Source organism: Phaenicophaeus curvirostris, chromosome 2 (assembly GCF_032191515.1).
Source record: "Phaenicophaeus curvirostris isolate KB17595 chromosome 2, BPBGC_Pcur_1.0, whole genome shotgun sequence".
NCBI classification, from domain to species: Eukaryota; Metazoa; Chordata; class Aves; order Cuculiformes; family Cuculidae; genus Phaenicophaeus; species Phaenicophaeus curvirostris.
The window spans coordinates 35,804,647-35,820,377 of NC_091393.1; the positions used below are offsets into that span (position 1 = coordinate 35,804,647).

The following is a 15,731-nucleotide window of genomic DNA, read 5'->3' on the forward strand; positions in this document are numbered from 1 at the left end:
GGCTATGGCTGGTGCTGGCACATGTATGACTACACTCACTCAAGCCTCTATCAAGCAGCCCAGTTGAGTAAGATCTTAGGCCTACAATAGAACAAGCCACTGTGAGTTACATTAGTTTAATAAATATACATCATCATTTAGGCTGGGGAGATTCCCAGGAAGAAATCAAGCACTAGCAGTGGATCATTACACAAGCACAGTCTCACTAGATTCCACCTTGCACAAACTCCTGCTTTCCCTGGCTCCATACACTAGGTGTAACAATCCACAAAACAGAAATGAATGGCATCCTTTTTTCAAGGACATTGATAGCAATCTTAAAAGGAAAGCTATTGGGTTTTGTTTTCTGTTGTCACTGTTCATCATTTGACATTTTAAAGATTAAAACTTCACAGAAGAGGGAAGGAATCACTGCAATGACACCTGCTAACCTGTCAAGCCAAGCTTCAGTTCTACGCTAGCTATTCCATAAACAAAAAAAAAAACCCAAGCAAAAATATCCACTCCATTTTGAAGTTCCATATTTGTAACTCTAGGCTTCCAGTATTCATATAAGCTCTTACAACTAGGAGGTCACTAAAGAGACATGAAGTATACAACTAATTCATGTCACTTGGGAGAGGTGGGGGGAAAACCTATTAGCCCAGTCTTGTAGGAAAACAGGGAAAGAAGCGGCCACCATCTGCCTTCTTCTTTAATTTACTGCCAACAGATTAAACCAGTAATTGTCTATACTACCATCTGATGTTTGGCATTTGCTATATTTCCTTACTTTCCAAAAACTTTTTATGAAAAATTTTTGAGGATGATGGAATATATGTCTCTGCATGCAGACATGCTTTTAATGCGGAAGGCAAAGTAAACATTAATAAGAGCCCTCACCAAAATAAATTCACAACAGCAAACAATTAATTTGCTAGGCTTGAGAGTTAAATGTTGTCACTTCAGCCACAACAACTGACAGTACACTCCCAGCTTGACACACTTTACACAGCAAATCAGACAGGTCAGTTTTTACAGGTGAGCCACTCAGAAGTTCATGGTAATTTAGTTCACGTGCAGTCATCTGAGGTTACCCTAAAATCAGAAGGCCTGAGAATGGAAGGAAGTGTTGCAGCATACTCTGCAAGTTCAGCAACTTCAGTCACAGGGAAAGACTCAGCTGCTTTTCAGGTTGCTTCACAGTACTGTTTATGGAACTTCTGGCATTTCAAGATGCTCGTGGCCATCCACCATGAACAAGATTCAACCTCGCACAGCTCTGTGTTTGAATGAAGTTCTATTAAAACAGAGTTGCAGCACAGTCGCTAAAGAGGCATGTGTTTCATCTCCTGCTGTTTGATATAATTAGGGGATGGGGAAATAAAAAAGCCTCTGCACATTTAATATATGCTGTTATGTCATCTCGTTGCATATTTGCTAGAGGCTTACTTCATTTGGCCTGAATATAAACTTGGAAGAACTTCAGGTTCTTTTAATGGTAATGTTCTAGTTCATGTATAATACAGTCAAGTGAAAAAGCTCAGCATGGGAAAATTTAAATAGCAACGAAAGTACACATTTCTCTTCAAAAAGAGTTTAAGCTTTACTCTTTATTAAACTCAGTACAATGTGCAGTACTTGTTGACACTGGTTTGCTCTTCCTTTGTCCTGCTGGTTCAGTAATCCTATTTCAGCCACTTAGCTGCAGTAGTGCAGGTTACACACATCTTGTTGCACTTAGGTTCTGAAAGCAAGTTGCAAGCCCACCTCAGACCAATTACGTCCTTTCCAGGTGCCAACCTGTACTACAAAGTCTTATACAAATACGGATATTTTAAAGAGCTGTTCTTTTAATTTAATGGAAACTTCTAGATCAGAATATTCTTCCAAAACTAAAGATGAATAGAGAAAACTCTCAAAAAATGCTGAAGAGACATCCAGTTCTGGTTCAAACCTCCACTAAGAGCCTGTAAAGCCCTTCATGCATAAAGGAAGAATGAACCTACAGTGCCCTCAAGTGTGAGGGGATGTGAAGTGGAAGAAGTCTGGAGATCGACTGGGAAGATAAAAGCTCTCAAGCCTTCAGAAAGGACTCTCACTGAAGAAAAACATGCTTATTTGTACCACTATACTCATGCATTGTGGACGCACTATGTACTGTAATATAAACAAGTGCAAGAAACAAATGAGAAGATATCTCTATTTTCAACAGCCTTTTCAAATGCCTGGGAGCTGGAAGTTTCATGTTCATTCACACCACAGGAACACAACAAAAGCAGTTTAGTTATCTAGTGTAGAAGCCTTGAAATGGTATTTCAAAGAAGAAGTATCTAGGCGTAAGGTCAAATTTTACACTGTAGATAAGTCCAATGATACTCAAGACAACACTTCCTCTGTGCCTCAATCTCTTAGCAAAATCACACTTCCACCTATCACCAAGAAACACAAGTTTTATTTATTATAGTTATATAAAAATTGAGGAGGGTAATATACCTTAACAAACGTTCACAAAAACCTGCAAGTCAAGTTCGAAGCCACCTAAATGCACCAACAGGAAGCACTGAAGACAAGAGCGCATCTTCAGTTTCATATCTCACTGTGCTAGAGGTTTGTACCCACCACCTAAAGGCATCTGTATTCAAGATCACAACCAGAGGCTGGATCTCTCACCTCAGTGATTAGCCTACTTAAACAAGATAGAGGGCAAGTTCAAGTAATTTCTGTCCCAAAAATGAGAGCAAAGATTAGTCCAATTCTCTCACCTTGGCAGACTAGGCACGTAAGTGGCATGACTTTGAACCACCTCAGGCAGAAAAGGTGCTGAACCTAGAGTCCTCACTCTTTGGGATTGTCCTAACCACAAAGCTATTACTCAGGAGTGGGAGGGGTAGCTCCGGTTTGTTTTGTACAAAGCCCATCTGATAGGTCTTCCATAAACATGCTCAGAGAACATCATGTTCTGCCAGCACCCAGAGGAGACAGAGGGGGAAACATTTAATCTGTGGATGCAGAGTGAGCTTGAGCATAGGTGTGGTCTGTTGCCCACTTGCAAAACTGAAACACTGAACCATTCTTAGGCATGGCTGAACATCTGATGAGGTTCTTCCTAGCTGCTCACTGACTTTACCTACAGGGTTAGCAGGATTTACCTACGGGGTTAGCAGGATCCTGAATTTTCAGACTCTGACTTGGGGCACAAACACAAGCCTTCTGAACTCAGTAACAGTCTTTGGATTGCAGCATTTTCTTTCAGTGACTTAGTGTAAACCAGGATCTTTGTCTTCGGAATAATTATACAGGACAGAGGAATCCCCATGTTGCTGACCATAAGCACTAGAAATCATAAAGATACCTTATTCCTCTAAAAATAATTTAGAAAAAACACAACAAAGTTTGAAACACAAAGCATTCTACTATAGAGAAAACTTTTCCTGTTAGGGTTACCTCCTCCTACAGTGGCATCTGTTGCAGAACCTCACCTCTCTTACTGTTACTGTGAATTTTGTATCACACACAAAGCAGGGACAAACTGATCAATGAAAATACTGCATAGTAAACTGTCACTATCATGACCTAAATGTACACCAAGTGTCTGAATTACCATTCAGATCATCTGTATGAGGCTACTCAACGCATACCCAGAGCTGTAAGAAGTATGACAATATTGCATGTGAAAATGCCTCAAAAATATAACCTGGGTATGCTAAGGGAGATGAAAGAATTTGAAGAGTATTTTCATTTGACTAAGAGGCTACACGGTCCAACACTTTTTGCCACTCCTTTTTCGATTGCAAATACCATCCATGCTCTGATGCATTACAGCCTAGTAATAAAATTCTGGTGATATATTCTGTTGGGTCATTGCTAGAGCTGGGGTTAAACTAAACAGCACACCCTTCCAGCTGGAGCAGGCCTTGCCATAAAGTCATACAGCAGGAGAGAAGCTAAAATGCAGCACAGCAGCCAGGGATTTTCACCACACAGGGTCCCTTTTATCATGCCCAAGCAAGTCCTTTGTAGTGGACCATAGTCACAGAGCAAATAATCTAGTTTCTTCTAGCAAGCGTGGCCTGCCAGTGACAAAGAATAATCTTTTCCACTATCTTTCTTTATAATAGTGGACAATTAACAGTATTCACATAGATTTTTTTCCAAAACTCAGTCTGGACAATTCCGTTTTACTCGGCTTGCAATAGGAAAAAAAAAAAATGTAGCAAACAGCTATGCTACCATACAACACATGATTTTACTTTACATACAATATAGCTCAGCTGAAAAATCTATTTTGTTCTAGGGACAGCTTAAACACATTCTTTAGTTAAGTTTTGGTTAATATGAGCTGAAAAGTCCCAAAATGTCAGCTGTCTCTCCCCATCTAGAATCCGCTCTTTTGTGTTCTCTCACCTTAAAAATCAGATAGTTGCTAGACATTAAAATTCTTCATTGGTACCCTCATAATTAAAGTAAGGAGTTCTTCACCTAAATTATCTGACAATTTCACTCTCTGCTTTTTCTGAAGGAACAAGTAAAACAGTCTTATCATGGCTATTTCGTCCTAGTACCTATGCTAGTATTTTCTGATTATATCAAGGAAAGCCTACATCATGGTCAGCAACAGAAGACACCATCACATGTAAGTAGAAGATTGATTTCCTTCACAAACCTCAAGTTTTTGACCCCAACTCTTTGAACTATTAAAATATCACTATAGTCAAGTAGGAGGGTTTTTTGTTCTTTGTGTTTGGTTTTGGGTTGGTTTTTTTTTAATACATGGGAGTGCATTTCTCCTGTATTTAGAGGAGGTGAATTTTTGCTGTATGTGCATTCTTTTGGGTTTTTTTTTTGTTTGTTTGGTTTTTTTTTTAAGACATACTGATGCAAAGTCTCAATTAACAACACCAAGATCAAACTTGGGAAGTTTCAGTTGAAGAGAAATTCCTTATAAAATTGATACACTGAAAATCAGGAATTAAAATACAAATAGGCATGAAACTGGAATATAATGGTGAAGCAGTCATAAGTAATATATGAAGTGCTACAATGATCTGGTTCACTCATTCATGCATGCTCCTCTTTTCCCTTCTGCACAACCGTATCACTGATTCCTTTCATATCTAGGTAGTCAGTTACAAGTATGTAATTTTTAAATATAACTAGTATGATATCATCACCAACAAAAATTACCTAAAAATATGCCCCATCTAAAGAAGCTTTCAGGTTACTGTTCTGTAACCAGAAATAGCACGAGACAATAAGTTAAGGACAAAAGTTTAATTTTTCAGGAATTTTAGAATAATAGATGTCAATTTACAGTGCTGTTACTTCGAACAAGTCAAGTCCTGGAAATAAAAATAAGACATGAAGTCTCCCCCAAGTGTTCCTTCAAATTCATTACATCTTCCTTCTGCGAGTGCATCAGCTTCAATTAATTTAGATCACCTACAAATTAAAACACACCTGTGAAGAAACAGAAGGGTATGGATACTATCCAAAGCAAATTCTTTGCTCCTGTACAGCTAGGGAAAAAATGCTACTCCTGTCGCCAAGAAGCCTGGCAGATCTGTACTGTAACAGGTTGTCATCTCAAGACTGCTACCTGCTATCAAACCCTTTCAGTGTGGAATGCTGCAACACATGCTCAAGTAAGCAAGAGTTTACTTAGGTTAATTTAACTGTAAACTCTGGCATGGCCTTTTATCTATTTACTGCTATGGTAACAGGCACACCTGGTAGCCCACAATCAGTGGGCCAGGTTGGTTCTGAAAACACTACAGCTGCATTTGTATCACATCCCATTTAACCTCCTAGGCCCTGCTAAATGTTACACCACCAAACAAGCAGAGATTATACTGTGCTTCCAGGCTCAATATGGCACATCCAGAACCTCCTTCCTACATCTCTCTATCCACAACATAACTTCTCTGATTATGAGACAACTGTGACAGTCAGTTTGGCACAGTGGTCACAAACCTTGTGGCTACAAAAGGTTCAGGAAACTTGAAGGAAACACGTAACCTCAGCCCTGCAAGCATGGGTATGCTTCACTTTACTACACATGATCAGCCCTGTTTATTCAGGACTGCTCTGAGTCCTGTTATTAATCAGCAGTTGTGATCTTTTTCAGGATGTCAAAATTGTCTGTTGTACGCAGCATTTTTAATGAAGCACCTAGTTTATTTTTCATCTATAATTCTTTCATCATCAGACGGTAATAATTTTACTACCATCAGTAAACAGTTTGCATTGCAAATGCAACAATAGGTGGTCAAAATACTACTGCTAAGACAACAAATATTCCAGTTCAATATTAAAATCTTCAGGGGAAAACAAACAAACAAAAAGCTATCCACAACAGACTTATAATTAAACAGATTTGTTTAATATCATAGTAAGGGACACAAGGATAGAAACTTTTCATCTCAATTAAGAAAAAAATGCCTTGCCCTTGTGGTACAAGAAAATTCTGACCTATTTCTGTAGTACAACATAATTATTTTCTTTTCCCTCTCCAAAAAAAAAAAAGATCCGAGTAGCTGAATTTTAAACAAGCCAGATAAACACATACTTCATTCTTGTTTTCTGAAGTTAACATTTAGAAGTGTTCTAAAAAAGAAACAGGAGATAAATACTGAACATTATGATTGGCAAAATTATTTTAGCATGTTTCAGTCTCCAACAAAATCCTTGTTTAGATTACCTCATTAACTTAAAAATGGTATTACAACTACTTAGTTGGGTAAAAACCTTCACCCCATCTCAGGGGCCCTAAGAAACTTCCATATTGCTTTGGCTTTAATATAAAAGCATTTTTGCACTGAGGCAAATGCATTGCATAGCAGCTGGACAACACTTATTTTCTCCTGACTGGAGGAATCTTTAAGACCTTGGGTACTTACTTCTTGTCAACAAGTAGTGCAATATCTTGTCAATTAGTAAGACCTTCAGGACCAAGTTAAGTCTCTTATTTGAGATGGGGCAGACCAAGTTTCAAATTCCAGTTCATTCTAGATCCCACTCATGGTATTTAAAAATGAAATAAATAATGCTTGGCTTAATTTAGAATTAGTTCTTCGTTAGATTGCCTGCCTCTTACCATACTGTATATACTTTATAACAACTTACAGCACAAGCTTTTTCCAATTAGATTTCCATTTCTTGGAAGTTGTCTTGGACAACAAAGGAACTCGATGCCTTTTGTAAGTCCTATAGTTGGATTGTCTACACTGTTGTTATTAAATATTCAAGTATTATATAGAGGAAATATTTTTTTCTGAAGTAATGAAAACACTTACATGATAATCCAGGATTTGCGTTTGTTTCTGTTACACAATCAAGAAGGTATCTCTTTATAGCTGCCTATACCAACTACCAATAAAGAAAAAATAAAAAAATGAGGCACACAGTATTTGGGAAAAATAACAGAATACCCAGTTCATGTCCTAACATCAAATGAACTCCTTTCACCACCGGCAAGTGACAGAAGATCTGCTCCAAACTGCCCCAGCTCTAGACAGCAAGGTAGATTAAAGCTCACTATGAAATCCTACGCTTAAACCTACATAGTTCCATTCAGTTCAGCACTAGAGCAAGCAAGGTGAGACTGTTGCATCCAAGAGGCTAACTCGAAGCATTTTTACCTCGCAAATCTAGAAAATGTTTTGTATTAACCCAGAAGAAAGAGTCTAGCGCTCTAGCCCATCCCTCCACAATAACAAACTGTTCAGCATGTGCACTGAAAAAAGTTTTAAGCCATTCCAGTGTCAAGTATCACCAGGGCCAGACAGATTTCTGCTCTGGCTGGACTACTACTGCATGAGAGACTAGGAGAACATAGCAAAGGTCACTGTCAGATTACTACTTTGCCATCTGGCCTACTTGGTGTCCCAACCAAGACATTTTTCTGCTAGCTTCCACATGCAAATAGGAAATAAGACAGACAAAGTATTAGTATTGCAGAATCTCCACGTGCAGACCAGGGTTCATCACATAGGTCAGAAAATCAGACAGGTTATATTAGCAAAGGATGACCTGAGATAAATTTGCACCAAAACCATCTCTTTACCACAAAATAGTATAGACTTTCACTGAAACATGCTGCTTTGGCGCTGCCACCCCAGCATCACTGAATAAAGTGCAAACACTGTTAAAACTGCCAACTGAAACAGGCCACTACAAACTAGGGTTAAATGGGGCTGGCACCGATAAGTTGTTTATCATTGCTGCACTGAGGATTTGCAGCATTAGCCTGGTTTATCAAGAAGATGTAAGCACTGAGGCATCTGGGTAATGAGCTCTGAATAACAAAGGTCCAAACCAGTCCCCAGATAGCACACACCATTTAGTCCTAAAATTAAGATGCAGCGTTACAAAGGTTTGGGGATGTGTCTGCATTTGCCCATTTACTTCAAAGAAAGCTTCTCTAATAAGCATTTACAAGGACTCTCTGAAACTTCTGATGAGCTCAACTCGGGTGAGCTGTCTGTCAGAACCGACATGAAAAGGATGAAGACTTATTTCTGGGGTGTGGACACTGAAAGGTCCACTTCAAAGGCCCCTTTTGTCCAAATTCTTCCTCCATAGTCATGTGAGTCTACAGTTAAAGTAAGTTTTTAATTTACAGTTAACTATTAAGTTTGTGAGGAAAAAAAAACCCTATATATTTTTGACCAGCATTTGTCCTTAATGCAATTTATTTTTATTTAAATAATACCATAATATATATCATAATGGATATATTTGGCAGTCTATCAATATTAAAAATTGAAATCCAAGAATCTTTCCTCCATGACTGAACACACCAACTGGAAGGAAGGACTTCTTGCCTTGCTTCCTATGCAAGTTATTCCTCAAGACGGAACAATTCCTCTATCTGATCTACATAAAATCTGATATTATATCTCAGAAGACATGATTATTCCTGAAGTCATCTTTAAACAGACAATTTGTGAGTGTACACCTAGAGAAATCCTTAGTTTCCAAACTCCCATCAAAAACTCACTGATGAGATGGTATTAAAATGTGAATTTATTCATTGTAAAGTGCTTTGGGTTTTTTAACCTCAGAGTATCCTCTCAAGTATTTGTTTAGCAACTCCTTTCTGAGGGAACAGCAAGTTATTCGGCTTCCACATGACATTTTCAGAAGAATCTTCTTAGCATGTTCCTATGCCCATGCATGAATATTTCTTACTACTGGGTACTATTTTTGAGCCACACGGCTACAAGATGATCTGAGGTACAGGAATTGTACATCCTCCCAAAACATGCAAATCTGTGACACTGCTGAACCCTCTAGTGTAGACCTCTGTCTTAAAGAAAAGGAACAGAGGTGTATAGTCACATACAGGGGAAGCACACCACAGCCTATCACCATAACATTAATTTTTGCACTGGAAGTGCCATGAAGCAGCCATACTTTTCACTGCACTTGGCAGTGACCCTGAATTCAGAACATATGAAGACTCTGCTTCCCCCGGGTCTCTTTTACCAGTGTCAGCAAACATAGTACATACCTGTAAAAAGTAGAAAAAACACAAAACAATTTGTGCTTCAGTTTCAGGTATTCACTTAAAGCATAAGCTATAGTTAACTAATGCTTTTAGAATCCAAAAGTTCAAGATATTTTACAACGCGATACAAAAAGTATCTTCTCCACTAAAAAGCACAGCTTTCATCTCTAGAGAAAATTTACCCAAAAACTTATATCCCTTAACAGAAAGGCCTGACATCAAGCAATGAAATAAAGAGAAGCAACATTTGACCTTCCCTATTTACACATACCCTTCTACTGACTGATGCCAGACATGAGCCAAGCAGAGCTGCCACGTTCTGAATACTTAGAAAAGCATAATGCTACAAGCAGAGATACCTATATGGCTTTTAAAAGCCAGACAAAAACATTTCCATTTGGCTGGTTTTCCCATGTCAATAAAAATGTCGGAACTAAGCATCTTCTATAGAACACTTTTGATATATTAATGTAGGTAAATATAAGCAACTGTTACAAACATACCTGTCGGGTTATCTTTTTTAAAAAGTAATCTAGGTAAAATCAGAATGCATCTAAAATCTTTTCTGTAATACAAATGGGAAAGGCAGAATACACACATATAAAGTTAGGGCAAATACTGAAAGTAATCTTGTCCTGATCAGGGCTTATTTTCATAACATGATGAGCTCCAGAAAACAACACGTGTGGCAGCTGCCAACTATTTACTACTGCTAAACGGACAGGAGTTTGTGCTCAGTGTTGATTGGATATTCATAGAAATAGAAAGTTTAAGAAAAGCATTTTCCTTTCTTCAGTCTTCTTCTACATGGAAATCAGTGTAAATCTAAATCAGAACTAAAACTGAAAAAGACCAGAAACAGCAGAGGCTCAGAAACAAACTGCAATGGAAAAAAAATCTTTCAGAAAGGAGGTTCCTCTTCTCCTTAAAAAAAAAAAAAGTTTCCGTTTTCAAGTTTGTTCCTCCTTTGAACATCACATTATTCCATGTTCACTATTCAGGAGTTAAGGAATCATAGAATAATCAGGTTGGAAGAGACCCATTTCGGAAAAACAACCATATAAAGACAATTTGACAGCAAGCAAGAATATCCCAGGGAGGCAAATTTAACTAAGAAGTTTTGTTGCACCTTGAGTCTCAAATCTTATTCTCATGGAGCCAATCAGATATATTTAGGTAGACAAAGGACTTTCCAGGAGAGATTTGCAACTGAGAAAATCTTATTGCTGATTCCAGAAAGCATAGAAAAGTGAAGAAAAGTTACAATTTCTAATTAATTTACAGTAAACAACCACATTTCCAGAAGCACTGTGCTATCCTTTAGCATGATGCCTAGACTGAAATTAAGTTCTTGTAGCTGCAGAGAAGGAAGACGTATCAGATTGCATGGTGTAAGTAGCAGTATGCATTCTAACATCACCTCTATTTTTAAAATACCAGCCCGATATATTCTGGGCTAGTATTCAGGCACTGTTACACCACAGCAGCTGATACTTTTGACCCAAAATGACTTGAAAGAACAAGTTTGGTTTCTACATAAGGCTGGAGTAAGGAGAATGGTTAATTGTTTACTAAGTTTAAATAGAACTAAAACAGTTCACCTTCCCAACCCAACTTTTGGCAGCAATCTAACCTAAACTATCCAGAAGAAAACACAAAGAAAAAAAAATTATAAAGTCAAAGTCATTGGAAACATCAAGAAAGTGGTAAACAAGAGGAAAAAACACCACTTAGGTTTTTGGATTTAATCTATGGATGTAGATCCAAGTAAAGTTTTCCATGTTTCACTTGATTTTTGAAGAGAGCTAAGCTGCTTTTTTTTATACACACACCCACTCTTAAACTGTAAACAACTGACTGGAATAGAAAACCATACTGACAGCAAACCATATTTTTGGAAATTTAAACACTCATGAGCCACAGAAAAATATACCCAAGCTTTCAAAACTTCTTTCTTCCCACAATGGTATATTCAGTAATTTTCCTCTATGTTTATTTCAAAAGGATAAATCCTGACCTGAAGAAAAAGTCAAGAGTAGGATGACAAAACAGCAAGTATTTCTTCAGTGCTCACTCTGCACTTGTCACAAGACGACAATGTAATTTTCTTGCAAACAGTGTACGTTGATCAAGCTAATGGAAGATGTATTATTTTACATAACCTAGGAGTCCATACTCTTTTATTTTCCACTTAATATTTTGCATATTGTATCCTAATTTCTAAACCTTTCCAAATTCTTAGTGCTTTTTACTTTGATTGGACTTCTCAAGATGCATAAAATCTCTCCATATGTGAGCAAAAAATCATCCAAATGCACACCAACACCCCAAAATGAAGGCAGTTATTTACATTCCAAACATGAAAAACAAATTATAAGATTTCAACAAAAATAGAAATAAGCTGGCTTTTTGGCAACTTAAAGCAGAGCAGAACTTTTAGCAAAATCAGCACAGAGAGAGGAAAGAAGCACTGCTACCCATACACCATTAGTAGTGTATGGCTAGTATATATACATACACACTTAAAACAGAGCTTGTGTGACTTAGCAACTGCTAGATCAGGAGAACAGATTTGCATTTGAGCTGAAGCATTTCTGGTTTCTACAGATCTCTAGATATTAGCTCCTATGAAAAAAAATCAAGAAACAACTCACTTTTTATGTAAGCCAGTAATGCATGCCCAGCAGTTGCTTACCTCATCAGTACCTAATAACAGATGAGGCAACATTTGTGCCTGATTTCTTCAGTTTAAAGCATTTTAATTTTTGACTGCACTGAAAATCAACCAAGCCAATATTATTAAATGTGTGTTTCACTCTTCAGTTCTTTAGAAAATAAAAATTCTAGTTACAATGTCCTGAAAAATCAATGCAACAGAATCATATAAACTCAGAAATTTACAGATCAAGTTATCTCAAACAACTATAAGAAAACATTGAATCAGCAAGGCTTATTTTCATACAAGAAAGATGGTATACAGCTAGCATGGAAAATAATGGAAAGGCTCCAAACACAGAAACAGCATTCAAAGCGACAGCATTTGAAGTGACCCATATATTCTACTTTACACCCCTGTTTTCAAACAACTCTTTATTCCAACCAAAGACATTCTCAGGGTCAGGCAACTCTGCAGTTGACAAGTTTAACAAAAGGAAATTTCTTTGTCTCTCTCAACAGACAGACTGAAAGCCTTCAGAAAGAGGCTGAAGGACTGAGTTGTTGACTTTAAGTTTTTTAAAAAATACTTTCACACCCCCACTCCAAACATTCCCTGACATGTCAAGATTAAGCCTTCTCCCTTAACTTCTCCAGCCAGCCTCAGCACACACACATGATACAGACCCATCATCAGAACATGTTTACAATAAATGCTGTGGAGGTACAGTTCTTTTTGCGGGCTAGCAGGAGCTGTAAATAAGATTAATCACTGAAGTGCATCAGGCCATTACTTCAGTATCTCTCCCAATATTGAGAAGAGCAGGAATATCTGAATACCACAAAACAACAAACCTAACAGACAAATGTTCTCTACACTAGCAACCTGGCAGGGTGACAGGTGGCTTTTGAAGACAGCACCCTACAAGACATTATTAAACCCATTCCACTTAACAGCTGGAAGAGACAGAACATACTTTTTTGCTGAAGTGAACTTACAAAAAAAAAATAAATAAAAAGGATGTTTTCATTCCCTTTACATAAGAGTACTATGGGAAACTGATGTGGGTACTGACATTGTGCAAGGAGGCTAGTCAGCTTCCAGATGGATGAGATTCACCACCACCAGCAAGAATACTATATTTAATTTGTAGGCTTGAACAGACTATAAATCTCATGTGCGACGCCTTTCCATGGTGACTGACCAACAGTAAGCATCACAGGAAAGCATCACTATTATGCAGTAGGACACAGTCAAATTAACTTGGACAAAAGAATATCCCACAACCTAACAGATCTGCCTACCCTGAGATTTCAAAAGTTCACTAAAGAAAGTTGCTTCTGTTGTGCAGGAAGGCTAAAAAGACTGCATAAAAAGAATGCCGAGGACAAAGTTATGAAGTTACTTATCAAAGACTGCATCAAAAGCAGAATAAAGATTTGGAAAGCTAGCCAGTTTCCTGTAATATCAGAGTCATCAGGATAAACCACTTCAGAGCAAAGAGCAGATTTGCGTTTCAGTCTCACTACTCTTAACAAGCACACACCACAGAGCCCAGACATGCCGCATACATAATACAAAGAGATGGGGAACTCTCTTATGAGAAAAATCTAGCAATGAAACAGAAAAGTAACTCCCATTTTATCCTTTACAAGCATACACAGGGAAACAACTACTTCCTCTCCCAGCAGAGGCTTTATTTGTCCCACACGCTGTGGCAGAGGAAGAAGACAGGATGCCTGCTCTGGCTGTGACTAGAAGTCTTTCCATCCTTTCTAGATGCTCCTTTAATTTAAACCTATACAATTACTTTGCCAGGATTTGAAAAGGTAAGGATATTCCATTCCCTGTCCCCTGCCAAGCAAGCTCAGGTCACAGACAGCGACCAAAGGCTGCAATATGACAATATTTGGCTGCTGACGTGACCTCTCTCTCGTTATGTGCCACACAGACCTCTGAAAAGGAAGTAATCAAAATCTGCCCAAACCCCAACCACTACTTTTCAGTAAAAGACGGAGGTTTCAGACTCAAGTTCCAGTGCTACATATCTGGTAAATAGAGTCTTAGAGATCAAAGGGAAAGCACTTAGAGGGTACATCCCTCCAAGCAGTTACCAACACAAAACACAGAAAAAGAAGCTGGAAGGAAAGATCCAGTTATCAATGTCCTGCCTTTCCCAGGGAGATCAAATAAGCATACCACTCCTACCTTTGTTTAGACAAAGAGTTCCAGTGATGAACACCACTGGACAGTCTATGCCACAGCTTGGTAGATCTGTGAATCCTTGAAATTTTCCCTCAAACATCTAACCAAATTCTTGCTGGAATTTAGATCAACCAATCATTTGCTCTAGCTCATGTTTCCTACCTCTTTGCAGCAATCTTTTCATCCCCTCCATTCCTCATTTATTTATGAACATATCGTCTTAGACTCACTTACAGCTGACCATACAACCAGAGGTCTAGAAGATACGATACAAGCTCCCATTAACTATTAACATAATTTTAAGTTCTATGGCTGCTCTCCAGTATTCTTACTCTCCCTCCCAGCTTGTAATCTACAAATCAACAAGCACAAAACTTCTCTCAACTTCTTTTTCCAGACACTAAAAGTATGTTTTTTTCTTTGAGATGAAATTGTAATTCACCAGTTTCCTCTCAATCCCATCTCACCTAGCCCAGACTGAAGTTTTACACCAGCATTCTTTGAGTCTACTACTTCCTTCCACTATCAGGTCTGAGATTGCTCGTTTTTTGGGGTTTTTTAAGCACCTAAGAATGAATTTCATTCGGCTCTACCAGACTGAAAATCTGTTGCTTATCCAAGCAGCCTACATTTTTCCCCCCCTGTACTATTTACATTTTTATCATAGCTATTAACTACACTGGCTGGATTAATCATTTCAGAGAACATTTCAATCACCTCAGCTTTATCTGCTAATCCATTAATCTGTGGTTCTTTTACTTCTTGCTTTCTTCCAGCATCCCTTTTAGCTACACCTCATTATGTATTTGACTGTCCCACTCTTGTTCATGCATCTTTGTACACTTCATGTACATCTTCAGCAACAGTCTCCCATTTCCTGTACATTCCCTGTGTTTACATCAATGAAGAGATCAACAGAGAACAAAGTTTTTTCCATTAATTTTCCTCTTCAAGGAAAGTTTTTGTTACTATTACATTATTTCTTAAAGAGGGCGAGACCAGTTTCTTTCTCCCTTACATTTACCCGCTAATCAAGCTTTATGTGCCAAATTCTAAGTTTTTGACATTTATGGGTTTTATTCTGCTGTTCTGTCATCATTTACCCTATGAGACCTAACATCTTGTGGTCATTCCTGCAGAACCTGCCTCCCACCTATGCATTCGCTGAAGGCTGTTTTTATGAATTTACATATCTCAGCAGAGCAGTGTGTTTTGTTGAGTCTTTTCCAAAAGATATTGAACAGTTACGAAAAATATTAACTAACAAATCTCATACTCTTGGTGATTCTTCTCCAGCTACTGACACACACCTTACATTTATATCCCAGTCACACAGATCTAATTGATCTGACAGAGGCTGGGCAGAATACTTTTAATGGT

General features: G+C 38.0%; 1 protein-coding gene across 1 annotated transcript in view; it reads right to left on the minus strand.

The window, feature by feature from the left end:
- Positions 1-15,731, minus strand: part of SESN1 (sestrin 1) — a 75,435-nt gene that overhangs the window by 55,301 nt on the left and 4,403 nt on the right. The window lies entirely within an intron of this gene.